General features: G+C 41.2%; 2 long non-coding RNA genes across 2 annotated transcripts; both read left to right on the forward strand.

Annotated features, from left to right (window-relative positions):
- The first annotated feature begins 6,647 nt into the window (after window positions 1-6,647).
- Window positions 6,648-9,220, forward strand: LOC306917066. The gene is made up of 4 exons (XR_013789105.1): window positions 6,648-6,722; window positions 6,819-6,897; window positions 7,485-7,593; window positions 7,904-9,220. It is a non-coding gene; the product is annotated as an uncharacterized lncRNA (long non-coding RNA).
- An 8,535-nt stretch (window positions 9,221-17,755) lies between these two features.
- LOC306917055 lies at window positions 17,756-20,637 on the forward strand. The gene is made up of 5 exons (XR_013789102.1): window positions 17,756-17,820; window positions 17,917-17,995; window positions 18,511-18,747; window positions 19,428-19,536; window positions 19,815-20,637. It is a non-coding gene; the product is annotated as an uncharacterized lncRNA (long non-coding RNA).
- Window positions 20,638-27,665: the final 7,028 nt, after the last annotated feature.

The following is a 27,665-nucleotide window of genomic DNA, read 5'->3' on the forward strand; positions in this document are numbered from 1 at the left end:
GCCTTGGCCCACCGTGCAGCCTCCTCCTGGTGGCGTACTTCCTCCACCACCATTTTCCGCCGTTCTGGTGCTGTGGCCTTACTCCAGGCTGGGGGGGTGGGCTGTTAGCCCAAGGCCTCCTCTTCCTTGCTGGACATAGCCCACAATGTCAGCATGTTTGAGGGCTGCTGTTGCTTCCTCCACTGCTTTGGCTGGTCTCCATTTGCGCCCAGTTGCTAAGCTTGGTGCATTTTTGCTCACCACTGTGTCTCTAGATTCATTCAGTGTCATCTGGAGTCTTGTTTTTGCACACTTGAACTCCTCTGTGAGACTGGTGAGGGGCAGCTTGAGGAGGCTATCTCCGTAGAGGCTTATGGTGGTAAGGCATCGTGGAACTCCAAGCCATTTCTTGATGTAGCCTGTGACTGTTCTTTCAAACTTCTCCACAGTTGAGATTGGTACCTCATAAACTGCGAGGGGCCACAACATCCGGGGTAGGAGTCCAAACTGCAAGCACCAGGCCTTTAGCTTTCCAGGCAGTTGGGTGTTGTCAATGGACAGTAGGCCACTGCTGATGTCCTTACGCAATTGTTGTACCTGGTCTTTGTCCTTCAGGCTTGCATCATACCACCTGCCAAGGCTTTTTACAGGCTGCTCAGACACTGTTGGGATTGGGTCTTCTCCGATGAAGAATTTCAGGTCAGAGAGCACTCCCTTCACGATTGAGATGCTTCGTGACTTGGATGGTTTGATCTTCATACGGGCCCAACTGATGTTCTCTTCCAGCTTTCTGAGCAGCCTCCTGGTGCATGGAACGGTGGTGGTCAACGTTGTAATGTCATCCATGTAAGCTCTGAGCGGAGGGAGGCGCAGACCAGAGTCAACCCGCTGTCCACCTACAACCCACTTTGAGGCTCGAATGATGACCTCCATTGCCATCGTGAATGCCAGGGGTGAGATAGTGCATCCTGCCATGATGCCTACTTCTAGGCACTGCCAAGAGGTGGTAAAGTCAGTGGTGTTGAAGCAGAACTGCACGTCCTGGAAGTAGGATTTAACCAGGGCTGTGATGGTGTCTGGTATGTGGAAGAATTCGAAGGCAGACCACAAGAGTTCATGGGGCACTGAGCCAAAGGCATTGGCAAGGTCCAGAAAGACTACATGGAGGTCCCTTCTCTCCACCTTTGCCGTTTGGATCTGGTGCCAGATCATGCTGGAATGTTCTGAACATCCGGAGAATCCTGATATTCCTGCCTTCTGTACAGATGTGTCGATGTACTCGTTTCTTCGCAGATACTCGCCCATCCTCTGTGCAATGACACTAAAGAAGATTTTGCCCTCAACGTTTAGTAGGGAGATTGGACGGAATTGGCTGATGTTCACTGCATCCTTCTCCTTTGGGATGAGGACTCCACCTGCCCTACGCCACACTTTAGGTATTATTTTCTTCTGCCATGCTGTTCTCATAAGCCTCCAGAGAAACCTCAGGACATCTGGTGCGTTCTTATACACCTTGTATGGGACTCCGTTTGGCCCCGGGGCTGATGCTGTTCTTGCTCGACGCACTGTGTTTTCCACCTCTTTCCATGTTGGGGGGCCAATCGGAATGTGATGTTCAGGGGGATCAATTGGTGGGATATCTGAAGGAATGGACAGATGTTCATATCGCCTTGGGTCAGAGTGTGTTGCTTTCAGGTGAGCCTCCAGATCAGCCTTTGTTGTTTTTAGAGCTCCACTTTTTTCCTTGGTGAAGATACTTTTTAGGAACTTGAAGGGATCTTTATAGAACCGTGTTCTAGTATGTTCTTTCTTCCTTCTACGTTTCCGTAGGTTCTCTGCTCTGCGGAGGGATGCCAGTCGAGTTTTAATGTCGACCTGGAGCGCATTTATGCCTTCCCTTTCCACTCCAGAGGCTTTTTTCCACTGTTTCCTTAGTTGTCTCATTTCTAAGACCAGGCGCTTGATCTCCTGCTGCCTCCTGGAAACGGGTGCGGTTGGAACCTTTCTCCCACCTGACCTTTCTTGCACTCCAAAGCGTTCTGACCCATATTGATAGATGATGTCCCCCATTCTCTCCAACTTCTTTTCCACTGTCCCTCGAAGTTGCTCGAGAGACAGGGTCAGGTCAGTATTGATAGTTTCCCACAGCTTCTTATCCACAGCACCGGGCCACTTCACATGTAGTTTATGCCCTGCTAGTCGCCTCTCGACTGCAGGTCTAGAAGGTTGGGTCGGTTCTACCGCTGTTGTCATCAACTCTGTGTTTGCTTCCTCCACGACAGTGGTATTGATGTACTGCAAGCTATGGTTTGCGTCCGGTTGCTGTACTTCATTCGACTGATTTGATTGCTTTCGTAAAAAGTAATCAATGCGAGGCCTCTGTCTCTCTTCTGTCAAACACTTCTTCTTTCCCTGGTGAATTCTCAACCCCAAATATGATGTAACCTTCGTCCAGCCACAGGGACATATCTGCTGCTTGTGGCCCGCTGTTGTGGCTGCAGCTGCGGCAACTGCTGTGGCACTCTCTTGCGCTGTGCTCTCGTTACTCGTAGTCGTTTCCGGTCCAGTCGTTACCATGATGTCAGCCGATGAGTCATCTTCCGCCCCCGCTCTCGCAGACTCTAGGGGTGTTCTCTTTTGTCGTCTTTTCGTAGCTATAGCGGGTGATTCCACATGCCAACGGCATGGGAAACTACAAACATGGGAAGCTAGCCCATGCCCGTCCCAGTGGGGTCTATTTCCTCCTGTCAGCTGTCTCTCCATGCCGCCACAAGGACTTTCCCCTGTCGTCAGCTGATCTTTCTCAGCAGTCACTGGACTCAGTGTCCAGGTACTCAGTTTATCAAACACAGGATAAGATGTAAATTCCTTTGTGCAAGCACATACCTAAGAGTGTCGTCGTGATGAATGGCAGAATGTCTTGGTGTCATCCTGTCGTCCTGGTGATGAGTGGTGGTGAATGGTGGGAGCTGGATACGCATCATCAGTAGTGTATCCTTGGATCTTGGGATGTTTCGGCCCTAACACTATACACCCTCCCCAAGGTGGCCAGCTACAGGCTGATCAGACCTGAGCTTGCGTTAATCCAGACTCGTCACGAGAAAGAGAGCCATGCATGGCAAACTTCTCGTGGGACTATGCATGGCAGGGGCGTCCTATTCCCTGAGTCAAGCCAAAGCTGACCGCATACCTCCTGGCTTGCTACTTCGGTGCCCAGCAGGGGTCTTTCCTCCTCATAAAAAGCCACTGGCTGCTTCTTTCGGCTGCCTCCGATAAAGCTTTGATGGCTGAGCGCTGGTTCTGGCCTCTGACTCCCAGGTCTGCAAACAGTCTGGTGGTAGATCTTGCCACAAACCCTCTGCTTCCCACCTCTACTGGGCGGACCTCAGCGTTCCAGCCGCGGTGTTGTGCTTCAGCAGCGAGCTCGGCATAACGGAGGTGTTTTCGCTCATAAGCCTCATCCACTGCGACCTCCCAGGGTACTGTGAGTTCGATGATGTACACCTTTTTTAGAGAAGGGGACCAGAGCACCAGGTCAGGCCTCAGGGTGGTTGTAGTAATCTCTCGTGGAAAAACCAGCTGTCGACAACACTTCTCTCAATTGAACAACCTTAAAACACACCAGATAATTCACACAGGAGAGAAACCCTATGGATGTGATCATTGTGGACGACACTTCTCTCAATTGTCCAAACTTAAAATACACCATAGAATTCACTCTGGAGAGAAACCCTATGGATGTGATCAGTGTGGACAACACTTCTCTCAATTGTCCAGCCTTAAAACACACCAGAGAATTCACACAGGAGAGAAACCCTATGGATGTGATCATTGTGGACGACACTTCTCTCTATTGTCCAGCCTTAAAAGCCACCGGATAATTCACACTGGAGAGAAACCCTAGTGTTTACATTATGAGAGAGAGCTTAGCACATCCACGTAAAAGTGTTGTATGATCTTTTTTTCCATTTTTAATTACAAGTAAACTTGTATACTGTTTAAATGACCTGCTCTTTTTTGTGGTATTTCTTATTCAGTGGGTCTTTCAGATAAATTATTAAAACCGAAAAGTATGGCGGTGACTTTGTGTTGGAGTCTGTTAGACCCTATTTCCACCCATTGCATCAATCGGTAAGTCATAAGTTTCATGAACTAATGATTAACTAATACATTAGTTAAGCATTAGTTAATCATTATTTCAATTCATCATGATGATGATTCATCATGAATCATCATTAGTTAACCACGATTTGTAGATGATTTATAGATCTATTTTTTTTCCGCCCAAATCTATGCCCAGGATGAGTGCTCATAGGCGGGTAGGTCTCTCAGTCTCTCTGGAGGTCCTTCCTGGTTGTACCCATGGGTCATTTTACTCAATTCTTTGCCCACGATGAGTGCTCAAAGGTTGGTAGGGGTCTGTCCGGAGCTCTCCCTGGTGCTTTATGGATCATTTTTGGACTCCCCGATTTTGCCCAAATCTATACCCAGGATGAGTGCTCATAGACGGGTAGGGTTAGTGAGCAGACGCGGTCTCTCTGGAGGTAATTTTTCTCAATTCTATGCCCACGATGAGTGCTCAAAGGTGGGAGAGGTCTGTCCGGAGCTCTCCCTGGTGCTTTATGGATAATTTTTGGACTCCCCCATTTTGCCCAAATCTATACCCAGGATGAGTGCTCAAAGGTGGGTAGGGGTCCCTGGTGTTTTATGGATCATTTTTGGACTCCCCCATTTTGCCCAAATCTATACCCAGGATGAGTGCTCATAGACGGGTAGGGTTAGTGAGCATACTCGGTCTCTCTGGAGGTCATTTTTCTCAATTCTATGCCCACGATGAGTGCTCAAAGGTGGGTAGGGGTCTGTCCGGAGAGCCCTGGTGCTTTATGGATCATTTTTGGACTCCCCCATTTTGCCCAAATCTATACCCAGGATGAGTGCTCATAGACGGGTAGGGTTAGTGAGCATACTCGGTCTCTCTGGAGGTCATTTTTCTCAATTCTATGCCCACTATGAGTGCTCAAATGTATAATCTACACACTTTAACTGTCATTGTCTCCAAGTATCCCCCAATTTACACATTCTTGTATCGACATGGGTTGTTGACCAGTCATTATTTTTGTTGTCAACTTTTTGTTGGAGTCTGTAGAGCCTTTTTTCTTCTGCCATTGTGTTGTTGTTGCATCACTCTATCTACATTAAATATTTCTGCTTCATTACATCTGACCCTACATGTTTTATTATTGTGATACTGTTGTTATACTGTATTGCTTTTGTGGAACATGTCACACCAACATTATGCTGCAGATGGAAATAAACAAGTCACAAATGTGGAATAATCTTGAACAAATGAGGGTCCACAGTTAAATCAAACCAATTGTCTTGACGTTAAATATTTGAGACACACTAGACAAAGCATGCAAATGTATGTCCATACGGTTACTGGCCTACTTTTAAAATGACTACATTGCTATAGATTTTCATTTCATTCACATATGGCTAAACTTTTTTTATAATTTAAAATGACAATTATATTGCACAGCACAGTGAAGAACTTGATCAATAACTTTGGAAATTAACTGCTGACATCTCTGGGTTTGCGTTTTTTCTGGCAAAGAAAAGCATATTTAAACTTGTGTCTATGAACAAACATAATCTCTGATGATGGCCCATCATCATCTAGGTGTCTTTGGTTATGAGCCTTTCACATTGAAATGGGGCCTGACTGCAGTTAACTGGAGGAGAGCTGTGAGGAGGGTTTTCACCACTCCAAGACAAAGGGGAGGTGTTACTACTTTCAGGCTGCACTCTTCTTTAAAGTGATCTCAAAAGGTCACTTTGGAGTAGGTTAGTTACTGCACAGTATCATGCAAGATAATACACCTTATAATCTTGTGAATTTGTTGGATATTTATTTTCACATAAAGTAATTATTTTAATTGGTAACAAGACTGTTTAAATGTCATTCCACCTACCCTGTGGGTTGTTCAGTGGTGGAATAAGTAAACCTTGTGAATCCACAGAAATACAATTAATTCAAGCAAAACATTCAATGTATTGATGGTGTGTAGGCTATAGGAGTTCAGTTTGTTCTTGACAATTCCAGTCAGTAAAATTACATACTATTTATTAGATCATAATACCACTTGTATAATGTTAGAGGTACAGTATAGGCATTGTTACTTTTGCTGCTTTATTGTATGTTTAGGTTTAATAAAGGATCCCCATTAGAGACACATGAATAAGCCTCTAGTCTTCCTGGTGTCCTGAATAAAGCAAATACAATACAGATGTACATGTAACCCAGGCTTGAAATCAGCAGCCTGTATTTAAAATAATTAATGGGATGAATAAATAAGTTCATTTTCAGTTGATTTAAAAGTGTTAGAAACAATCTAAAATGCTTTGAAATAACACGCATTTAAGTTATACAATTCTATCTAAAATGTTGCTCTGCAAGTCTGTTTAAAATGTAAAACAAGCTATATACATGAAAGGAAAAAAGTTGCAAACATACAAACCAGGGTGTCTAGCCTATTTCAGCACAAGGTTAAAATTACCTGGCTCTGTGACTGCCACCCTAGTTGGCCAATCAGTGAGCCTGTAAGAGTTTATGTCCAGCCTACCAGTGATGCTACTTCCTGTCAGTACTTAAGCAGGAAAACTTCCTTTTCCTGTTCAATGCAACACATGGTGTTATGCTGTAGTGAACAAACACAGAGAGAGAATCCTTTGCCATCTGCTTGGTAAGATTACAGAATAATCTTCCAAACCAACATTCCACATTCTTAATGTTGTTGGACAGCTCCTGATCTGTATATTGTCTAATTTTAACTTTGTAGAGCAGTATTTGACTGAATGTTGCCAATCACCGACCAGCCAGGTGATTGCAGTCTGAGCCAGATCATTCATTGATCAGCGGTGAGTGAGGCAATGTGGATGGTTATCTTAAATGGAGTTTAGCCACAAGGTGCCAATGATTCATTTTGTGTACATGTTCTGTTTTGAAACAATCTGGTTTTATTTTGTTCTTTACTGAAGGAGTATATAATTTCTGTGTATGAGTATTTTGTGTTCTAGTAATTGAAGGTACATTTTTAGTGCATCTCTCACCTGTTGCTAGCCAGGGAGAGATATTAAGCACGTTTGAGCCATACATACCTTTGCACAACCTCATTTCATTTATGATGATTAAGGAAGCATTTCATGTATTTTTATTTTTGTGAAGAAAGGAAACAGTTCATTGAATAATTGAAGCTGTAAAAGAAAACAAGCGCTTTGAACATTTTGAATGTTTTCAATGTATTTGAAATACATGATTACAAGGAATGAGAACATGATTAATATATAATATATATCTGCATATCTGGTGGGAGGAGGAAGGGTGGAGGACAGTATGTTAGACTGTGATTGGTGGAGAGATGGTTCTATTGTTCTCTTAGTCAATCATTCAAAGCTCTCTGGTATAAGAAGACTTGGTCTGTGTCATTTCTCCACAACTCCTCCAGGATAATTTCTGATCACATCTGACTGTGGACTGCAGACTTCAGGTGAAGATGGACTCTCTTGAACCCACCAGGGACATTTCTGCTGAACAGGAGGAACCCAAAGACCTTGGTATGTTACTTAACCTCCCTTTTCACTCCCACAGTTCTGTTTTTATTCCCTCAATATTCTCAATAGTCATTTTATTATTAGCTTATTATCAGTAGCTTCGCCGTAGATCATTTGTGTTTTGCATCACAGCAACAACCAAATATTTGTAGTATTATTTAAGGATTAAGTAATCACTTAATCCCTATATGTTAGTCATGCTAAGGGTTTTAAGGCCATTGTTTGTTATCTACATGACAGGGATTTGTTGCACAACAATTACTTTTAAGTCTGCATATCAACAATATTTATTTTGTATTTGTTTTCAATCCAGTGTCGCATCATCAGTCTGTCTGCCCTGACCTACCAGAGGTGAATGGACAAAGACGCTTGACAAAGAAAAAACACCATTGCTGTGATCAGTGTGGAAACCACTTCTCTCAAATGTCCAGCCTTAAAAGACACCAGAGAATTCACACTGGAGAGAAACCCTATGGATGTGGTAAATGTGGACAACACTTCTCTCAAATGTCCACCCTTAAAACCCACCAGATAATGCATACTGGGGAGAAACCCTATGGATGTGATCAATGTGGACAACACTTCTCTCAAATGTCCACCCTTAAAACCCACCAGATAATGCATACTGGGGAGAAACCCTATGGATGTGATCAATGTGGACAACACTTCTCTCAATTGGGCCACCTTAAAACACACCAGAGAATTCACACTGGAGAAAAACCCTATGGTTGTGATCAGTGTGGACGACACTTCTCTGAACTGTCCAAACTAAAAATACACCAGAGAATTCATACTGGGGAGAAACCCTATGGATGTGATCAGTGTGGAAAACACTTCTCTCAAATGTCCAGCCTTAAAATACACCAGAGAATTCACACTGGAGAGAAACCCTATGGATGTGGTAAATGTGGACAACACTTCTCTCAAATGTCCACCCTTAAAACCCACCAGATAATGCATACTGGGGAGAAACCCTATGGATGTGATCAATGTGGACAACACTTCTCTCAAATGTCCACCCTTAAAACCCACCAGATAATGCATACTGGGGAGAAACCCTATGGATGTGATCAATGTGGACAACACTTCTCTCAATTGGGCCACCTTAAAACACACCAGAGAATTCACACTGGAGAAAAACCCTATGGTTGTGATCAGTGTGGTCGACACTTCTCTCGATTGTCCAACCTTAAAAGCCACCGGATAATTCACACCAGAGAGAAACCCTAGTGTTTACATTATGACAATAGCTTAGCACATCCACGTAAAAATGTTATGATGATCCTTTTTTATTTTTGTTACATTTTGTATCACAATTAAACTTGTATACTGTTTAAATGACCTATTATTTTTTTGTGGTATTTCTTATTCACTGGGTCTTTCCCAGATGAATTTTCAGAGACATTATTAAAACCGAAAAGTATGGTCATGATTTTGTGTTGGAGTCTGTTAGAGCCTATTTGTTTCACCCATTGCATCAATCAATCTACATTATTTCTGACAATCATGATTTATTTCTGCTTCATTACATCTGACGCTGCATGCTATTATGATACTGCTGTTATACTGTATACTGAACATGTCACACCAACATTATGCTGCAGATAGAAATAAAGGTATTGATATTCAATGTCATTCTCAATCTTATTCTTTGTTTTACTGTAATTTGACCTGCATATTTTCTGTAAATTACATTTAGATTAACTGTTTCATAGGTTGTTCACACTTGTTCACACACACAAATTGTATTTTTAGACCACACTTGGTCTTGTTAGGTATTAATAAACTTTGGACCACTAGAGATCATAACATTTGTGCAAGAAAAAACACCAGGTTGCATCATGTGCAAATTCAGTTTCTACAGGAACATAGATCCCATTATCAAATGGGATCCATGGAGGTCAATGATTGGAACAGGATTACACACATTAATATGCTCAAATGCTTTTCGTTAAGCTTTATTCTACACTTCCCCATAATGTCCAAAATACACAGGATAATTCACATTCAGAGGTTCACAAGGTTGTACACTGGATTTAAACTGTTCCCTTGTGGAAGAGTATTACTACTTCAAGCAACTGAAAATGTCATGAGCACACACACATGAAACATAACTGTTTAGCGTGAACAGTATAACTAAAGCTTAAGTATAGAGGACGAGTGTAGCATGATGATACGTATCAAATCCAACCATCTGCTTATAACGGAATGCTCCGTCGTATACGTGTATTTAATGATTGCCGAGGATCCCCCGATTTACACATTCTTGTATCTAGATGGGTTGTTGACCAGTCATTCTATATACTAATTAGTATGGTGGTGACTTTTGTTGGGGTCTGTAGAGCCTTTTTCTTATGACATTTTTTTTTTACCCCCATTGCATCACTCTATCTACATTATATATTTCTGCTTCATTACATCTGACCCTACCAATAGGCTGGGCAATTATGTTTTATTATTGTGATACTGTTGTTATACTGTATTGCTTTTGTGGACCATGTCACACCAACATTATGCTGCAGATAGAAATAAACAAGTCACAATATTCAATTGAAATCTTATTCCTTGTTTCACTGTAATTTCACCTGCTGATTTGCTGTATATTAGATAGTATATTTAGTATATTTATGTATTTGAGCTTTGTGAATAAATAATTTGGTAAATGATCTGCGCAGATAAATATAACGCATTGTGATGTGATGTGTTATCAGCTTAAAGCAACTGTCTTTAACAGTTGTACAGAACATTTGTGAAAATTGTGGAATAATCTTGAAAAAATAAGGGTCCACAGTTAAATCAAATCAATTAAGTCTTGATATTAAATATTTGAGATACATTGTCATGCTTTAGACAATATATGTCCATACAGTTAGGTTACTAGCCTACTGTTAAAATGACTACATTGCTATAGATTTGTAATGGCAGCTTTTGATATTACTATTAGTAAGTAAACATCATCAGGAAGAAGCAGGACTCAACCATCAGGATTCGAACTCCATTCTTTTATTGTATATGTCATCACACCAGAGAGAGACTAGTGTCTCCCTCCAGAGCTTCCCCCAGCACTTCCCACACACATGTCCCACACATATTTTATACTTTCAGCAGTGTACAGAGTTTCAGGAGTAACAAGAGATGGTCCTGCCTTAAATGGACTCTATTCTATAGTTAACTCACACAGTTTGAAATAGGTTTACATGAGTCAGCAGTCTCTAATGAGTTGGTCAGTGAAGAACAGGTGGTAATTAGAGTGTTAAGTATCATCTACTAGTAGGCTACATTCAATGAATCAATACCATAGTGTTTATATGCATTTTTGCCACTACATTCCATCCTATTTCTCGTTGTAACTGAAAACCTCAGTTACATGTACACCAGAAAATACATATAATAACATTAGAATCATAATTCACTGGGATACAATCATGAACAAACATTCAACTATATTGTTAGGTACATGTGTGATGACAGTGACAAATAGCATTGCGCATATGCTATCAGTCACCCAGTCCCACACGGTGTAGTCAACAATAATTATTTGGTTAAATAGAGACCATTGACAGTATAATTTCACCTCCAACATATCTAAAACTCACTGGACATTTTGGCATATTTTTGATAATGCTATGCTTTTTGTTAAACAATGACCCTATTGGTCTGAACTCTGAATATAAGACTACGTTTTTGTTTGTTTGTTTTTTTCAATGGAACTATCTTGGCCCTGTGACTGTTTTAGACTCATACTGGTCTTGACATAAAAGTCCTGATTTGAGAATTCCTCACAGCAAATAAAACATAAAACATTAAAAACTGTAAATAGAATTAAACATAATTAAATAATTAACATGACTTCAAATATTTCAATGTTCCAATAAACTTTACACTCAAAAACACTAAAAAATGAAATAGAATTAAATTGAATTAGAATGATAAAAATGAAATAGAATTAAATTAGAATGATAAAAATGATAAAAATGAATTACACTCAAAAATGAAATAGAATTAAATATAATTAGAATGATTAAAATGAAATAGAATTAAATAGAATTAGAATGATTAAAATTAAATAGAATTAAATAGAATTAGAATGATTAAAATGAAATAGAATTAGAATGATTAAAATGCAATAGAATTAAATAGAATTAGAATGATTAAAATGAAATAGAATTAAATTGAATTAGAATGATAAAAATGATAAAAAATGAATTACACTCAAAAATGAAATAGAATGAAATAGAATTAGAATGATTAAAATGAAATAGAATTAAATAGAATTAGAATGATTAAAATGACATAGAATTAAATTGAATTAGAATGATAAAAATGATAAAAATGAATTAAAATATATATACATGTTCCAATATCACTCTGGCTGTTTGTTTTCACACCCAGATAAAATAAATTAAAGTAGAATACCAATGAACAGCTTGTATAATACCAGTGAACTGTTCCTAGGCTAATTCCTATACTATTTTTAATTTGTTCCCCAACATTCTCTCTCTCACAGACACACACAAATACCCTTGCACCTCTGACCCCCCTTCCCCCCTGCCAGCTGAGCAAGGGAGAGAGGCTGATCCCTGTACCTGTGTGGACATTCATATTTGTATGGAAGTGGATTCCAATATTTAATTAATAAAATAAGAATCTAATATTCCCAATAAATATCCCCTTCTCCCCCCCTTAGTTTGTGAGTAATTTTCACAGAATAATGGTTAGATGAATAGCCCTGCAGAAGCCATCATCAAACCCATTTAGAAAGCTGCACACAAACCAAGAGCTAAAACATGTACAGTAATACTCAAGGTGAGGTTTAATCCGTATTAATACTATCTCCATCAGTTCAACATTTTCTGCAATATATTACTCGATAACCTAAAGCCTACGGGTTATTTTAACTTTATTTTTATATATCATCACGTGGAATTTGCTTTCGCATTTCGTTACATGGAAATAAAAATAAGTACTTGCCACATGGCATTTTTTCCTCACGTGGTGCATTTAGAACCGAGACTTACTTAACATCTACCTAGTAATAGCAGAATAATGGACAGGAGACAAAGTAATATTGGACATCCAACCTTGTGGAAAAGCCATCATAAATGTTTTGGTATTTGGTAATGTTCAGTATTTTGGTCTGTCTCACCCACACACACAAGCACACAAATATTAATTTACATGCCCCAGGAGATTTATAGAATGACTATTTGGTTAATGTGTCTTCCAGCAGTCTCCATTGGGCTGTTGGTTCCTATTTAGTGTATGTGTGTGGATATACAGGTTCCAATAACAACTTACTCACATTTTCTGACGTTATTCTCCTAATTTAGGCCTATTTTAACTAACAATTAAACAACATTTGTATTATTAATTAGAATATAATTTTTGAATTGGATTTCACTGTGATATTTAAGGAAGTTATCTAAAATAGTCATATGATCACTATTAACCTATTTTTTTTTTTAAATGACAATGAATAGAACTTACTGTATAAAGCAAATCAAACCGTTTAGGACATAAGGACATGACCCTTCATGGATCCCACTCTGCATGTCATGGATTGGTGCATGTTGTATTAACACTGTCATCTGGTCCATATTGCTATGGGGCCCATGGAGCCTGATGTGGGGCCATGCAGTGGATGTGGTCTACCCCGTTGTGGATCGTAGGCCGCTGCATTGCCACCTGGCTCATAGTTGCATGGAACAGGCCCTGTCCCATACTGGTCTGCTCTGTCATATGGGTCACTGTTTCCTCTTTGTCTTTGTTTCCATTTACGGCTCCTGATACTCCTATGTGACTGATGATTTTGTTGTTGTCGCTGTTCTCCCTGTGGCTGGTGCAGGTTCTCATAGAACATCAGCTGTGCTGTCTCCAATTTCTTCTTTTTCATGAAGTCCTGTGAGAGTGTGTTCCTCTCAGCATGCAATGCGTGACCCCACACCTCAGTCAAAGGTCGGGTTTCCCAGCCAATACAAGAAGCCATAACACACTTGTAGATAGCAGGGAGCAAGCCATTGATCAAGGACGCTTTTAACAAGTCATTGAAAGCGGGGTTGTCTAGTGGCACACCACAGTGCTTCTGAAAACAGTTCTCCAGTCTATTCCTGTAGGTGTCACAGGTTTCATCAGGCCATTGCTTAGTGCTGTGAATCTTTGGCCAATCAGTGGGTACTGGAAATGCTGCTTTGATGCTGTCAAAAAGACCACCGTGATTCAGCAGCTGTCCAGTGACAATGTGATTTTGTGCTCCATTCACATCAAAATGTTCCCTGAGATGTAGCCATTTTAATCCAAAGACTTTGCGAAATACAGATTCGAGCATTCTTGCCGATGGCTCATACATCTCAATCAAGTCTAACACAGCTGCACACCAGCGCTCCACGTTGACTTTGTGGTCTGGAAGGTCCTTCATGATGTCTTTCAGTTCATCAGGTGTCCAGCGTTGCTGCACATGTACTGTTGCAGAATATGTGTCTATTTCTGAGTGCTGTGCCCCAGTCCCCCGATGAGGATGAGGTTCTGGATATGGAATGAATGGAACTAGCTTCCTTGGACAAAGTGTCGCTGTGACAACTGCTCCCCCCTGTCCTTGATTGTTTTTGAGGGGTTCAGGTTGTTCATGGTTGTTGCTGTTGTCTGCGGGCTGTTCCTTGGGTGTAGTAACAGTCAGTTGTGTGTCTCCGCTGTGGTTTGGCTCCTTCTGCCTCATATTGTTGTAGTCATCAGGCGTAGTGTTGGCTTGTAGATCTGCTAATTTCACCACAAATCTGTCAAGTTGCTCTCGCAATAGCATCACTTCTTTCTGTTGGTTGTTGAGTTGTTGTTGCATATTTCTGTCAAGTTGTTCTTGCAGGTCATTGATTTGTCGCTCCACAAGTTGTTCTCGCAATAGCGTCATTTCTTTCTGTTGCTCCTTGAGTTCTCGCAGTAACGTCACTTCTTTCTGTTGGTCCTTGAGTTCTCGCAGTAACGTCACTTCTTTCTCCTGTTGGTCATTGAGTTCTCGCTTCAACTTCTTTCTGCTTTGTTTCGCTCCCATCTTAAGATTCTTTTTGATCAAGTATCCATCTGTGGTGAAGATGAAATAATGATCCTGTTCGTGACGCCAAATTGTAATGGCAGCTTTTGATATTACTATTAGTAAGTAAACATCATCAGGAAGAAGCAGGACTCAACCATCAGGATTCGAACTCCATTCTTTTATTGTATATGTCATCACACCAGAGAGAGACTAGTGTCTCCCTCCAGAGCTTCCCCCAGCACTTCCCACACACATGTCCCACACATATTTTATACTTTCAGCAGTGTACAGAGTTTCAGGAGTAACAAGAGATGGTCCTGCCTTAAATGGACTATTCTATAGTTAACTCACACAGTTTGAAATAGGTTTACATGAGTCAGCAGTCTCTAATGAGTTGGTCAGTGAAGAACAGGTGGTAATTAGAGTGTTAAGTATCATCTACTAGTAGGCTACATTCAATGAATCAATACCATAGTGTTTATATGCATTTTTGCCACTACAGATTGTAAAAATGTGCAATTGTGAATTTGGCATGTGAAGATGAAATAATTAAGAAGTTTAATGTCCAATAATCAAAAACACTATTTGATATTGCACAGTGAAGAACTTGATCAATAACTGCTGACATATCTGGGTTTGCGTTTTTTTGGCAACGAAAAGCACATTGAAACTGTCTGATGATGGTCCATCATCATCTAGATGTCTTTGGTTATGAGCCTTTCACATTGAAATGGAGCCTGACTGCAGTTAACTGGAGGAGAGCTGCGAGGAGGGTTTTCACCACTCCAAGACAAAGGGGAGGTGTTACTACTTTCAGGCTGCACTCTTCTTTAAAGTGACCTTGTGAGAATACATTGGAGTAGGATCATAACTAAGTTACTGCACAGTATCATGCGAGATAATACACCTTATAAACTTGTGAATTTGTTGGATATTTATTTTCACATAAAGTAATTATTTTAATTGGTAACAAGACTGTTTAAATGTCATTCCACCTAGCCTGTGGGTTGTTCAGTGGTGGAATAAGTAAACCGTGTGACTCCACAGAAATACCCAAGTTATACACAATTAATTCAAGCAAAGCATTAAATGTATTGATGGCGTGTAGGCTATAGGAGTCCAGTTTGTTCATGACAATTCCAGTCAGTAACATGACATATAATTTAGTAGATCATAACAACACTTAACATGTTAGAGGTACATTATAGGCATTGTTACTATTGCTGCTTTATTGTATGTTTATGTTTAATAAAGGATCCCCATTAGAGACACATGCATAAGCCTCTAGTCTTCCTGGGGTCCTGGATAAAGCAAATACAATACAGATGTACAACTATAAATATAAATTAAAATAAAAAAACAGAATAATAAAACAAAAAATGAATACAAAACAAATTCACATTATAAAATCAAATCTAGCCATAAACCAATACACAAATCACAGTTTCTCAGTCCTTGGTCTAATCTTAAATGCTTACCATACTTTTTATTGTGTGACCACTTTGGATCCATTGAGTGAGTATATCTGTGGGGAGGAGGGAGGGTGGAGGACAGTATGTTAGACTGTGATTGGTGGAGAGATGGTTCTATTGTTCTCTTAGTCAATCATTCAAAGCAGTTAGTGGCTCTCTGGTATAAGAAGACTTGGTCTGTGTCATTTTTTCCACAACTCCTCCAGGATAATTTCTGATCTGTGGACTGCAGACTTCAGGTGAAGATGAACTCTCTTGAACCCACCAGGGACATTTCTGCTGAACAGGAAGAACCCAAAGACCTTGGTATGTTACTCAACCTCCCTTTTCACTCCCACTGTTTTGATTCGCTCAATATTCTCAATAGCTCATAATTGTATTATGATTGTAATGTGAAAATGTGAATTTGGCATGTGAATATGAAAGAATGAAGAAGTGTAATGTCCAATATCATTTTTTTTTATTTCATTCACATATGGCTAAACTTTTTTTATAATTTAAAATGACAATTATATTGCACAGCACAGTGAAGAACTTGATCAATAACTTTGGAAATTAACTGCTGACATCTCTGGGTTTGCGTTTTTTCTGGCAAAGAAAAGCATATTTAAACTTGTGTCTATGAACAAACATAATCTCTGATAATGGCCCATCATCATCTAGGTGTCTTTGGTTATGAGCCTTTCACATTGAAATGGAGCCTGACTGCAGTTAACTGGAGGAGAGCTGTGAGGAGGGTTTTCACCACTCCAAGACAAAGGGGAGGTGTTACTACTTTCAGGCTGCACTCTTCTTTAAAGTGATCTCAAAAGGTCACTTTGGAGTAGGTTAGTTACTGCACAGTATCATGCAAGATAATACACCTTATAATCTTGTGAATTTGTTGGATATTTATTTTCACATAAAGTAATTATTTTAATTGGTAACAAGACTGTTTAAATGTCATTCCACCTACCCTGTGGGTTGTTCATTGGTGGAATAAGTAAACCTTGTGAATCCACAGAAATACAATTAATTCAAGCAAAACATTCAATGTATTGATGGTGTGTAGGCTATAGGAGTTCAGTTTGTTCTTGACAATTCCAGTCAGTAAAATTACATACTATTTATTAGATCATAATACCACTTGTATAATGTTAGAGGTACAGTATAGGCATTGTTACTTTTGCTGCTTTATTGTATGTTTAGGTTTAATAAAGGATCCCCATTAGAGACACATGAATAAGCCTCTAGTCTTCCTGGTGTCCTGAATAAAGCAAATACAATACAGATGTACATGTAACCCAGGCTTGAAATCAGCAGCCTGTATTTAAAATAATTAATGGGATGAATAAATAAGTTCATTTTCAGTTGATTTAAAAGTGTTAGAAACAATCTAAAATGCTTTGAAATAACACGCATTTAAGTTATACAATTCTATCTAAAATGTTGCTCTGCAAGTCTGTTTAACATGTAAAACAAGCTATATACATGAAAGGAAAAAAGTTGCAAACATACAAACCAGGGTGTCTAGCCTATTTCAGCACAAGGTTAAAATTACCTGGCTCTGTGACTGCCACCCTAGTTGGCCAATCAGTGAGCCTGTAAGAGTTTATGTCCAGCCTACCAGTGATGCTACTTCCTGTCAGTACTTAAGCAGGAAAACTTCCTTTTCCTGTTCAATGCAACACATGGTGTTATGGTGCTATGCTGTAGTGAACCAACACAGAGAGAGAATCCTTTGCCATCTGCTTGGTAAGATTACAGAATAATCTTCCAAACCAACATTCCACATTCTTAATGTTGTTGGACAGCTCCTGATCTGTATATTGTCTAATTTTAACTTTGTAGAGCCGTATTTGACTGAATGTTGCCAATCACCGACCAGCCAGGTGATTGCAGTCTGAGCCAGATCATTCATTGATCAGCGGTGAGTGAGGCAATGTGGATGGTTATCTTAAATGGAGTTTAGCCACAAGGTGCCAATGATTCATTTTGTGTACATGTTCTGTTTTGAAACAATCTGGTTTTATTTTGTTCTTTACTGAAGGAGTATATAATTTCTGTGTATGAGTATTTTGTGTTCTAGTAATTGAAGGTACATTTGTAGTGCATCTCTCACCTGTTGCTAGCCAGGGAGAGATATTAAGCACGTTTGAGCCATACATACCTTTGCACAACCTCATTTCATTTATGATGATTAAGGAAGCATTTCATGTATTTTTATTTTTGTGAAGAAAGGAAACAGTTCATTGAATAATTGAAGCTGTAAAAGAAAACAAGCGCTTTGAACATTTTGAATGTTTTCAATGTATTTGAAATACATGATTACAAGGAATGAGAACATGATTAAGTTAATGCAAGTTAAAAAGTGTTATGGGAATATAAAAACATGGTTTACACAGTGTGTGTGAATAACACATGCCATTGGATCTTGTCTACTAGGTCAGGTTTTTATAGATTGGGTGATTCACATTCCCCTCCTCATCCCCTGGAGTGTCACGTGGAACGGTGGAGAAGAGGACAGCGCATCCCTTCCCATTCCAAAACCTTCCCAACTCCAAACCCAACGATCCAACATCAACGATTCCCCAGATAAGAATCCCTGTGCATGCTGGGTGGCGAGCTACAGATCCGAGTCTGGATGCTGATGGTGTCTTCCCCTCCCTCACTGATCGTGTGGTAGGACCAATCAGAACACTGTCTGATACAGATTAAAGGGCCCCAACGAACAAACTAAACAAACTTTGGGAACACTAGGGTTTCATATTTTGCCGGCTTTTCTTTTTGTTTATTATTTTTCATGATACTGCAGTTGTTGTAAATTTCCTATGTCCTTAATTGGCAACAATAACAAGTGGCCATATAACAAATTCAGTTCGTTGTTGTCTGTGTCATTATTGATGTGCATTGCACTGGCTCTTAAAAACGTAGTGCTTCTGATGCTAGTCCAGGTATTGACAAACACTGTTGATCACTCCTACCTGTTCTCTATTACTAATTGGTAATTAGGGTTACATACAACTGAATACAAATTAAAATACAAAAACAGAATAATAAAACCAAAGTAAAAAATGAATATAAAACAAATTCACATTATAAAACCAAATCTAGCAGTAAACAAATACACAAATCACAGTTTCTCAGTCCTTGGTCTAATCTTAAATGCTTACCATACTTTTTATTGTGTGACCACTTTGGAGTGACTATATCTGTATATCTGGTGGGAGGAGGGAGGGTGGAGGACAGTATGTTAGACTGTGATTGGTGGAGAAATGGTTCTATTGTTCTCTTAGTCAATCATTCAAAGCTCTCTGGTATAAGAAGACTTGGTCTGTGTCATTTCTCCACAACTCCTCCAGGATAATTTCTGATCACATCTGAATGTGGACTGCAGACTTCAGGTGAAGATGGACTCTCTTGAACCCACCAGGGACATTTCTGCTGAACAGGAGGAACCCAAAGACCTTGGTATGTTACTCAACCTCCCTTTGCACTCCCACTGTTCTGTTTTTATTCCCTCAATATTCTTAATAGTAATTTTAGTGTTTATTATCAGTAACTTTGCTGTAGATCAACAACCAAATATTTGTAGTGTTACTTAAGGATTAAGTAATCACTTAATTCCTATATTTTAGGGTTATGGTTTTAAGTCCATTGTTAGTTAGCTACATGTCAGGGATTTGTTGCACAACAATGACTTAAGTCTACTTATCAACAATCTTTATTTTATTATGTTTTCAATCCAGTGTCGCATCATCAGTCTGACTGCCCTGACCTACCATATGGATGTGATCAGTGTGGACAACACTTCTCTCGAATGTCCACCCTTAAAATCCACCAGAGAATTCACACTGGGGAGAAACCCTATGGATGTGATCAGTGTGGACAGCACTTCTCTCAAATGTCCAACCTTAAAAGCCACCAGATAATTCACACTGGGGAGAAACCCTATGGATGTGATCAGTGTGGACAACACTTCTCTAAATTGAACAACCTTAAAAGCCACCAGAGAATTCACACTGGGGAGAAACCCTATGGATGTGATCAGTGTGGACAACACTTCTCTAAATTGAACAACCTTAAAACACACCAGAGAATTCACACAGGAGAGAAACCCTATGGATGTGATCATTGTGGACGACACTTCTCTCAATTGACCAAACTTAAAATACACCATAGAATTCACACTGGGGAGAAACCCTATGGATGTGATCAGTGTGGACAACACTTCTCTAAATTGAACAACCTTAAAACACACCAGAGAATTCACACAGGAGAGAAACCATATGGATGTGATCAGTGTGGACGACACTTCTCTGAAATGTCCAGCCTTAAAAAACACCGGATAATTCACACCAGAGAGAAACCCTAGTGTTTACATTATGACAATAGCTTAGCACATCCACGTAAAAATGTTATGATGAACCTTTTTTATTTTTGTTACATTTTGTATCACAATTAAACTTGTACACTGTTTAAATGACCTATTTTTTTTGTGGTATTTCTTATTCACTGGGTCTTTCCCAGATGAATTTTCAGAGACATTATTAAAACCGAAAAGTATGGTCATGATTTTGTGTTGGAGTCTGTTAGAGCCTATTTGTTTCACCCATTGCATCAATCAATCTACATTATTTCTGACAATCATGATTTATTTCTGCTTCATTACATCTGACGCATGCTATTATGATACTGCTGTTATACTGTATACTGAACATGTCACACCAACATTATGCTGCAGATAGAAATAAAGGTATTGATATTCAATGTCATTCTCAATCTTATTCTTTGTTTTACTGTAATTTGACCTGCATATTTTCTGTAAATTACATTTAGAATAACTGTTTCATAGGTTGTTCACACTTGTTCACACACACATATTGTATTTTTAGACCACACGTGTTAGGTATTAATAAACTTTGGACCACTAGAGATCATAACATTTGTGCAAGAAAAAACACCAGGTTGCATCATGTGCAAATTCAGTTTCTACAGGAACATAGATCCCATTATCAAATGGGATCCATGAAGGTCAATGATTGGAACAAGATTACACACATTAATATGCTCATATGCTTTTCGTTAAGCTTTATTCTACACTTCCCCATAATGTCCAAAATACACAGGATAATTCACATTCAGAGGTTCACAAGGTTGTACACTGGATTTAAACTGTTCCCTTGTGGGAGAGTATTACTACTTCAAGCAACTGAAAATGTCATGAGCACACACATGAAACATAACTCTGTTTAGCGTGAACAGTATAACTAAAGCTTAAGTATAGAGGACGAGTGTAGCATGATGATACGTATAAAATCCAACCATCAGCTGCTTATAACGGAATGCTCCGTCGTATACGTGTATTTAATGATTGCAGAGGATCCCCCAATTTACACATTCTTGTATCTAGATGGGTTGTTGACCAGTCATTCTATATACTAATTAGTATGGTGGTGACTTTTGTTGGGGTCTGTAGAGCCTTTTTCTTATGATTTTTTTTTTTACCCCCATTGTATCACTCTATCTACATTATATATTTCTGCTTCATTACATCTGACCCTACCAATAGGCTGGGCAATTATGTTTTTTTATTGTGATATTGTTGTTATACTGTATTGCTTTTGTGGACCATGTCACACCAACATTATGCTGCAGATAGAAATAAAAAGGTCACAATATTCAATTTAAATCTTATTCCTTGTTTCACTGTAATTTGACCTGCTGATTTGCTGTATATTAGATAGTATATTTAGTATATTTATGTATTTGAGCTTTGTGAATTAATAATTTGGTAAATGATCTGCGCAGATAAATATAACGCATTGTGATGTGATGTGTTATCAGCTTAAAGCAACTGTCTTTAACAGTTGTACAGAACATTTGTGAAAATTGTGGAATAATCTTGAAAAAATAAGGGTCCACAGTTAAATCAAATCAATTAAGTCTTGACATTAAATATTTGAGATACATTGTCATGCTTTAGACAATATATGTCCATACAGTTAGGTTACTAGCCTACTGTTAAAATGACTACATTGCTATAGATTGTAAAAATGTGCAATTGTGAATTTGGCATGTGAAGATGAAATAATTAAGAAGTTTAATGTCCAATCAGCCCGCGGCTCTGTCAGATGTGTACTCTTTCTCTCACACTCCCAGAGCCGTGCGGACAGGTGGTGGGGCTGGTCTGCTAATTTCCAGAAAATGGAAATACTCTCCTGTTTCACTGTCACAATTCTCTCCTACCTCATTTGAATTTCATGTGGTCACTGTTTCTCATCCAGTCAAGCTCACCATTGCAGTTGTTTATCGCCCACCGGGCCCTGCTGGTGGCTTCCTGGAGGAGCTGGACCATCTAGTCTCCCACTTCCCTGTCGATGGCTCTGGATTCATCCTTCTGGGTGACTTCAACCTCCCGACTGAGAAGCAGCTAGACCCACTACTTTCGTTTCTCGCCACCTTTGACCTAGTTATTTCCCCATCTCCTCCTACCCATGAGGCGGGCAACCAACTGGACCTGATCTTCACCAGAGGCTGCTCTATTGCTAACCTGTCTGTCACTCCTCTTTCCAGTGAAAAGGGTAAGAAACTCTCTGATCACTACTTCATGTCCTACTCTCTCTCTCTCTCCTCTCCCCCCTCACAGCCCCTCCCTACCCACATGATTTCCTCACGTCACAATCTTCGCTCACTTTCCTCCACTGATCTTTCCTCTTCTGTTCTCTCTGCTCTCCCTGCCCCTGAATCCTTTGCTCTTCTATCCCCTGATACCGCCACAGATCTTCTTTTCTCTACTCTATCCTCTTCTCTCGACCATCTCTGTCCCCTCACCACCAGGCCTGCACGCCAAACTCCACCTGCCCCCTGGTTGTCGGACTCAGTGCGGACTGAGAGACGGAGCCTGAGAGCGGCTGAGCGCAAATGGAGAAAGGGCAACCTCCTGGAGGACCTTCTCACCTTCCAATCTCTCATTTCTACTTTTTCCTCCTCTCTATCAGCTGCTAAAGCTGCTTTTTTCTGCACTAAAATTCAGGCTTCTGCTTCCAACCCTAAAAAACTCTTTGAAACTTTCTCCTCTCTCCTACAACCACCACCCCCTCCTCCCTCCTCGTCCCTCCTCCCTGACGATTTCGCCAACTTCTTTGACAAGAAGGTGAACGATATCCGATCCTCCTTCCCTCCTCCCCCGGCTGGTGCCCTGCGCACTACCCACACCCTCTGCCTGCCACCCCCCCCTCTCTACCTTCATCTACTCCTCTCCCCCCCCCATCCCCTCTCTATCCCACTTCTCTCCCCTCTCCCCTAACGAGGTCCTTCTCCTTGTTACCTCTAGGCGCCCCACCTCATGCTCTCTGGACCCGGTCCCATCCACTCTGTTGCAGTCTATTGCACCTGAACTTCTTCCCTTCTTAACCTAACACCTCTCTGACATCTGGCTACTTTCCCTCTACTTTCAAGACTGCCAGAGTCACCCCCCTCCTGAAGAAACCGACACTTGACCCCTCTGAGATCAAGAACTACAGACCGGTTTCCCTTCTATCCTTCCTATCTAAAACTCTCGAACGTGCTGTCTTTAAACATGCCCCACACATATAGATACAGACTGTGAAGTGGTTAGGGAGTACCTGCCTAATTGTCTCCCTATAGGTGAGCCTGGGTGGGGCATTCCATTCCATCTGGATTGCTCATTGGAGAGCACCTGGGCCCGGTGCCTCTATAAAAGCAATCCCCCTGCCATTCCTACAGGGAGATCCAGAAGAGGCAGACCTGCTGTCTGTGCCTCCACTGCCTGCTTGCCTCCATGCCCTTATAGAACTATGTTTACCTTATTCTTTCCATCCACACACACACCACACCATGTGCCACACATCCATCACCACCACACCACTGATTGCTGACTCCACACCTCATAGGATCCGTTATGTTGTACTCCAAGTTGTATGTATAGGCCTACTTGTGAATAAATACAGTTTCTTATACTGTTGCGCTGTCTCCTGTCTCCCAATCGTTGCCATAGCATGAGCCAGCTATGACATATGGGGGCTCGGTCCAGAAGTGAGTATTAAACTTTCAAACTTGGATTTTCAGTTTGAGTTTTGGTTATCTAGTAGCGGCTACTAGAGCCTATTGTTTGTGCGTGCACGGTTTTGACAGCCGTTCTGAAGTAAATTGGGGGGTTCCCCCGTGACGTACGGGAGATTGGGGCCAATCAGAGCCGAGGGTTGGGAAGCCTGGCTCGGGATTCCCTTTTTTGTCTTTTGTGACACGGATTTCAAATTGTTTGGTGCAAGCGGGTGCGGTCTTTTGTTTGACTCTCCGTGGCCGCTGTTATTTCTTTTGTTTCCGTTGTTTGGTTTCACCTTGAGCATGGAGTTATTTGGATAAATCGGATACGTTTTGTGACACATCGAGGGTAAGTTACTGAGTACGCAAACAAATATAGGAGCTACTGCATTGTCCCATGTGAGGCTTAGCCACGTAGTTTCTTTAAACTTTCGTGGGTTTGTTATTTTTCTTATAGTGTTGGGGGAACGCAGTAGTAGCAGTTGTCTCGGGAGCACAGTACGTGGCTGACGGCGCAATTTTTAATTGGTTGCGTTTGTCCCCATCGTATAACCAGTGCATCAGTACCCCTGCCGAACCCCATGAAGAGCTAGGGTTGAGGTAGAAAAGATTTGGTTAGGCAGATAGGGGACGCTCTTTTTGTTTGGGGTTACTCTGTGTAAAGTTACATCGCTGTGTTATTTAATCTGTGTCTATTTATCCAAACGTTGTACATGATGGCTGAAATTGGTGAATTTGTGGCGTCGCCGTCAGTTGAGTTATTAAATGACTGTACAAAGGATCAGTTATTCGAAATCGCTGATCACTATCACATTGACATTGGGGACAGGAGACGCAAATTGCATACGCTAAAGTTAATATTAATGGCCAATTTAGAAGACGCAGATGTTTTGCCGTCGGAGCCTGAAGAAACAGAGGGAGGTGGTGCCGCTGCTCATGGGCCACTGCCTATTAAAAGTTTAAAGGCAAATCCGAGTTTTTCATTTGAACAGCAAAAGGAGCTTATGCTTATCCAATTGGAGACGGAGAGAGCTAAAGCTGAGCAAGAAAAAGGGAGACTTGAAACTGAGAGAATGAGAGTTGACTTGCAGAGGGAGAAGTTGGAGCTTGTTAAAGAGGGGAAAATGGATCAGACGTTTTTGGACAGTGGAGGGAGAGCCTCTAATTCAGAAAACAGGCAGTTTGATTTGGTGGGTAATTTGAGGTTGATGCCAAAATTCAATGAGAGGGAGCCTGAGACATTTTTTTCATTGTTCGAAAGATTGGCGGACTCGAGAGGGTGGCCTGATGCGGATCGGACTGTGATGCTGCAGTGTGTTCTTACGGGGAGGGCACAAGAGGCTTATTCTGCGTTATCGGTAACTGACAGTCTAAGTTATGCCACCGTTAAAGCTGCTGTTCTTAAAGTGTATGAAATGGTGCCTGAGAGCTACCGTCAGCGTTTTAGAAATGGCAGAAAAGACGAGAAGCAATCATACTTGGAGTTTTCACGGCAGTTGGTGCTCAACTTTAACCGTTGGCGTGTCGCTGCAGGTGGAACGACATGCGAGACAGTGTGCGACTTGTTGCTGTTGGAACAGTTTAAAAACGCAATTCCACATCGAGTAGCAACCTTTATCACTGAACAGCAGGTTAAAACGGTGGGGGAGGCGGCCGCTTTGGCGGATCAATATGTTTTGACGCACCGGGAGTGGGTACCGCGAGGCGCGCAAAATACTGCACCCAGCCATAGCAATAATAACAATAGCGCACCTTCCACCAGTGGGGTTAAAGCGGAGGATGGGAAAAGTTGGGCTGCCCGTGACGGTGAAAAAACATGTCATTTCTGTGGGAAAAGAGGGCATATCAAAGCTGATTGTTATGCACTCAAAGGAAGGAATAAAACATATGTGAAATCGGCAGCGTTTGTAGCGCCTGTTGTGGCAGATGTTAGGTCGATGGGCCCTTTACATGAGAGCGAGAGTAGTCTCGGCGGTGTAGACGCGGCTTATCGACCGTTCGTGGAGAGGGGCTTTGTGTCTCTTGTCGGGTCCAAAGAAAAAGTGCCCGTGAACATCTTGCGAGACACAGCAGCGCTGGGCACATATGTGCTTGAGTCTGTCCTGCCTGTCCTGCCAGCACCACTGGTGAGTCCTACCCCAGTCGTGGGCAGTGATCCAGACGAGAGTGAGCGGAATTTTCCGCAGGTTTTTGCGGCAGCGGCCGTGACGCGTGCCGGTGCTCGTGAAATGGAGCGTAACAAAGTTGAAAATGCTGATTCAATTTTTTCTTTGTCTGATGTGCCTATTTCTGTGTCTCAGACAGAACTCGTTGCAGAGCAGCAGTCCGATCCGTCCATCAGCAGCCTGTTTGAGGGAGTTCTGACAGGTAGTGAGGTGGAGGATAGTGCTAATGGGTACTTTCTTGATAATGGGTTGCTCGTGAGGAAGTGGGTGCCTTGTGGGGAACTTGGGGCAGGGGAACCAGTGTTCCAGGTGGTAGTGCCAGCCAAGTACAGGGACTTGGTTTTGAAACTCTCACATGACCAGTCAGGGCATGTGGGGGTGAAGAAAACTTACTACCACATTCTGCAGTATTTCTTTTGGCCGAAATTAAGAAAGGATGTTGCTGCATATATTAAAACATGTCACACATGTCAAATGACTGGTAAGCCGAATCAAGTAATCAAGCCTGCCCCATTGCACCCTATACCTGCTATAGGACAACCATTTGAACATATCATAATTGATTGTGTTGGTCCTCTTCCTCCGTCCAGGTCTGATGCCAAGTACCTGTTAACTGTGATGTGCCAGGCAACCAGGTATCCAGCTGCCTATCCGCTACGTTCCATAACAACTAGGGCTGTGGTGAAAGCTCTGTCACAGTTTATCTCCATCTTTGGCATTCCGCGGGTTCTCCAGAGCGACAGGGGTTCGAACTTCACTTCCCACATGTTTGCCCAGATTCTGAAACAACTCCAGGTGAAACATTCTAAATCCTCAGCGTACCATGCCCAAAGTCAGGGGGCGCTAGAGCGGTTTCACCAGACTCTGAAGTCAATGTTGCGGGCATATTGTACAGAGTTGGGCAAATATTGGGGGGAAGGCTTGCCCTGGTTAATGCTAGCTGCTCGTGAAGTAGTGCAAGAGAGTACCGGGTTTAGTCCAAATCAGTTGGTTTTTGGACACCTGGTCCGTGGACCACTTGCACTACTGCATGACAATTTCAAAGCTCCAGACCCTCCCAAAAATCTGATTGACTTTGTCAATGGGTTTAGGCAGCAATTGTATGTGGCAGGTTCAATGGCTAAAGAGAACCTGGCAAAGGCTCAAGTGAGAATGAAGCGCTCCTATGATCGGCGGGCTGAACGTCGGGAATTCAGTCCGGGTGATCAGGTGCTGGCTCTTTTGCCGATTGTGAACTCACCGTTTCAAGCAAGGTTTACAGGTCCACACACTGTGCTTGAGAAAATTTCAGATGAAAATTATGTCATTTCAACCCCTAACCGTCGTAACCATTCTCAGTTATGTCATGTAAACCTGTTAAAACCGTAC

Source organism: Electrona antarctica, assembly GCF_951216825.1.
Source record: "Electrona antarctica genome assembly, chromosome: 2".
Lineage (NCBI taxonomy): Eukaryota > Metazoa > Chordata > Actinopteri > Myctophiformes > Myctophidae > Electrona > Electrona antarctica.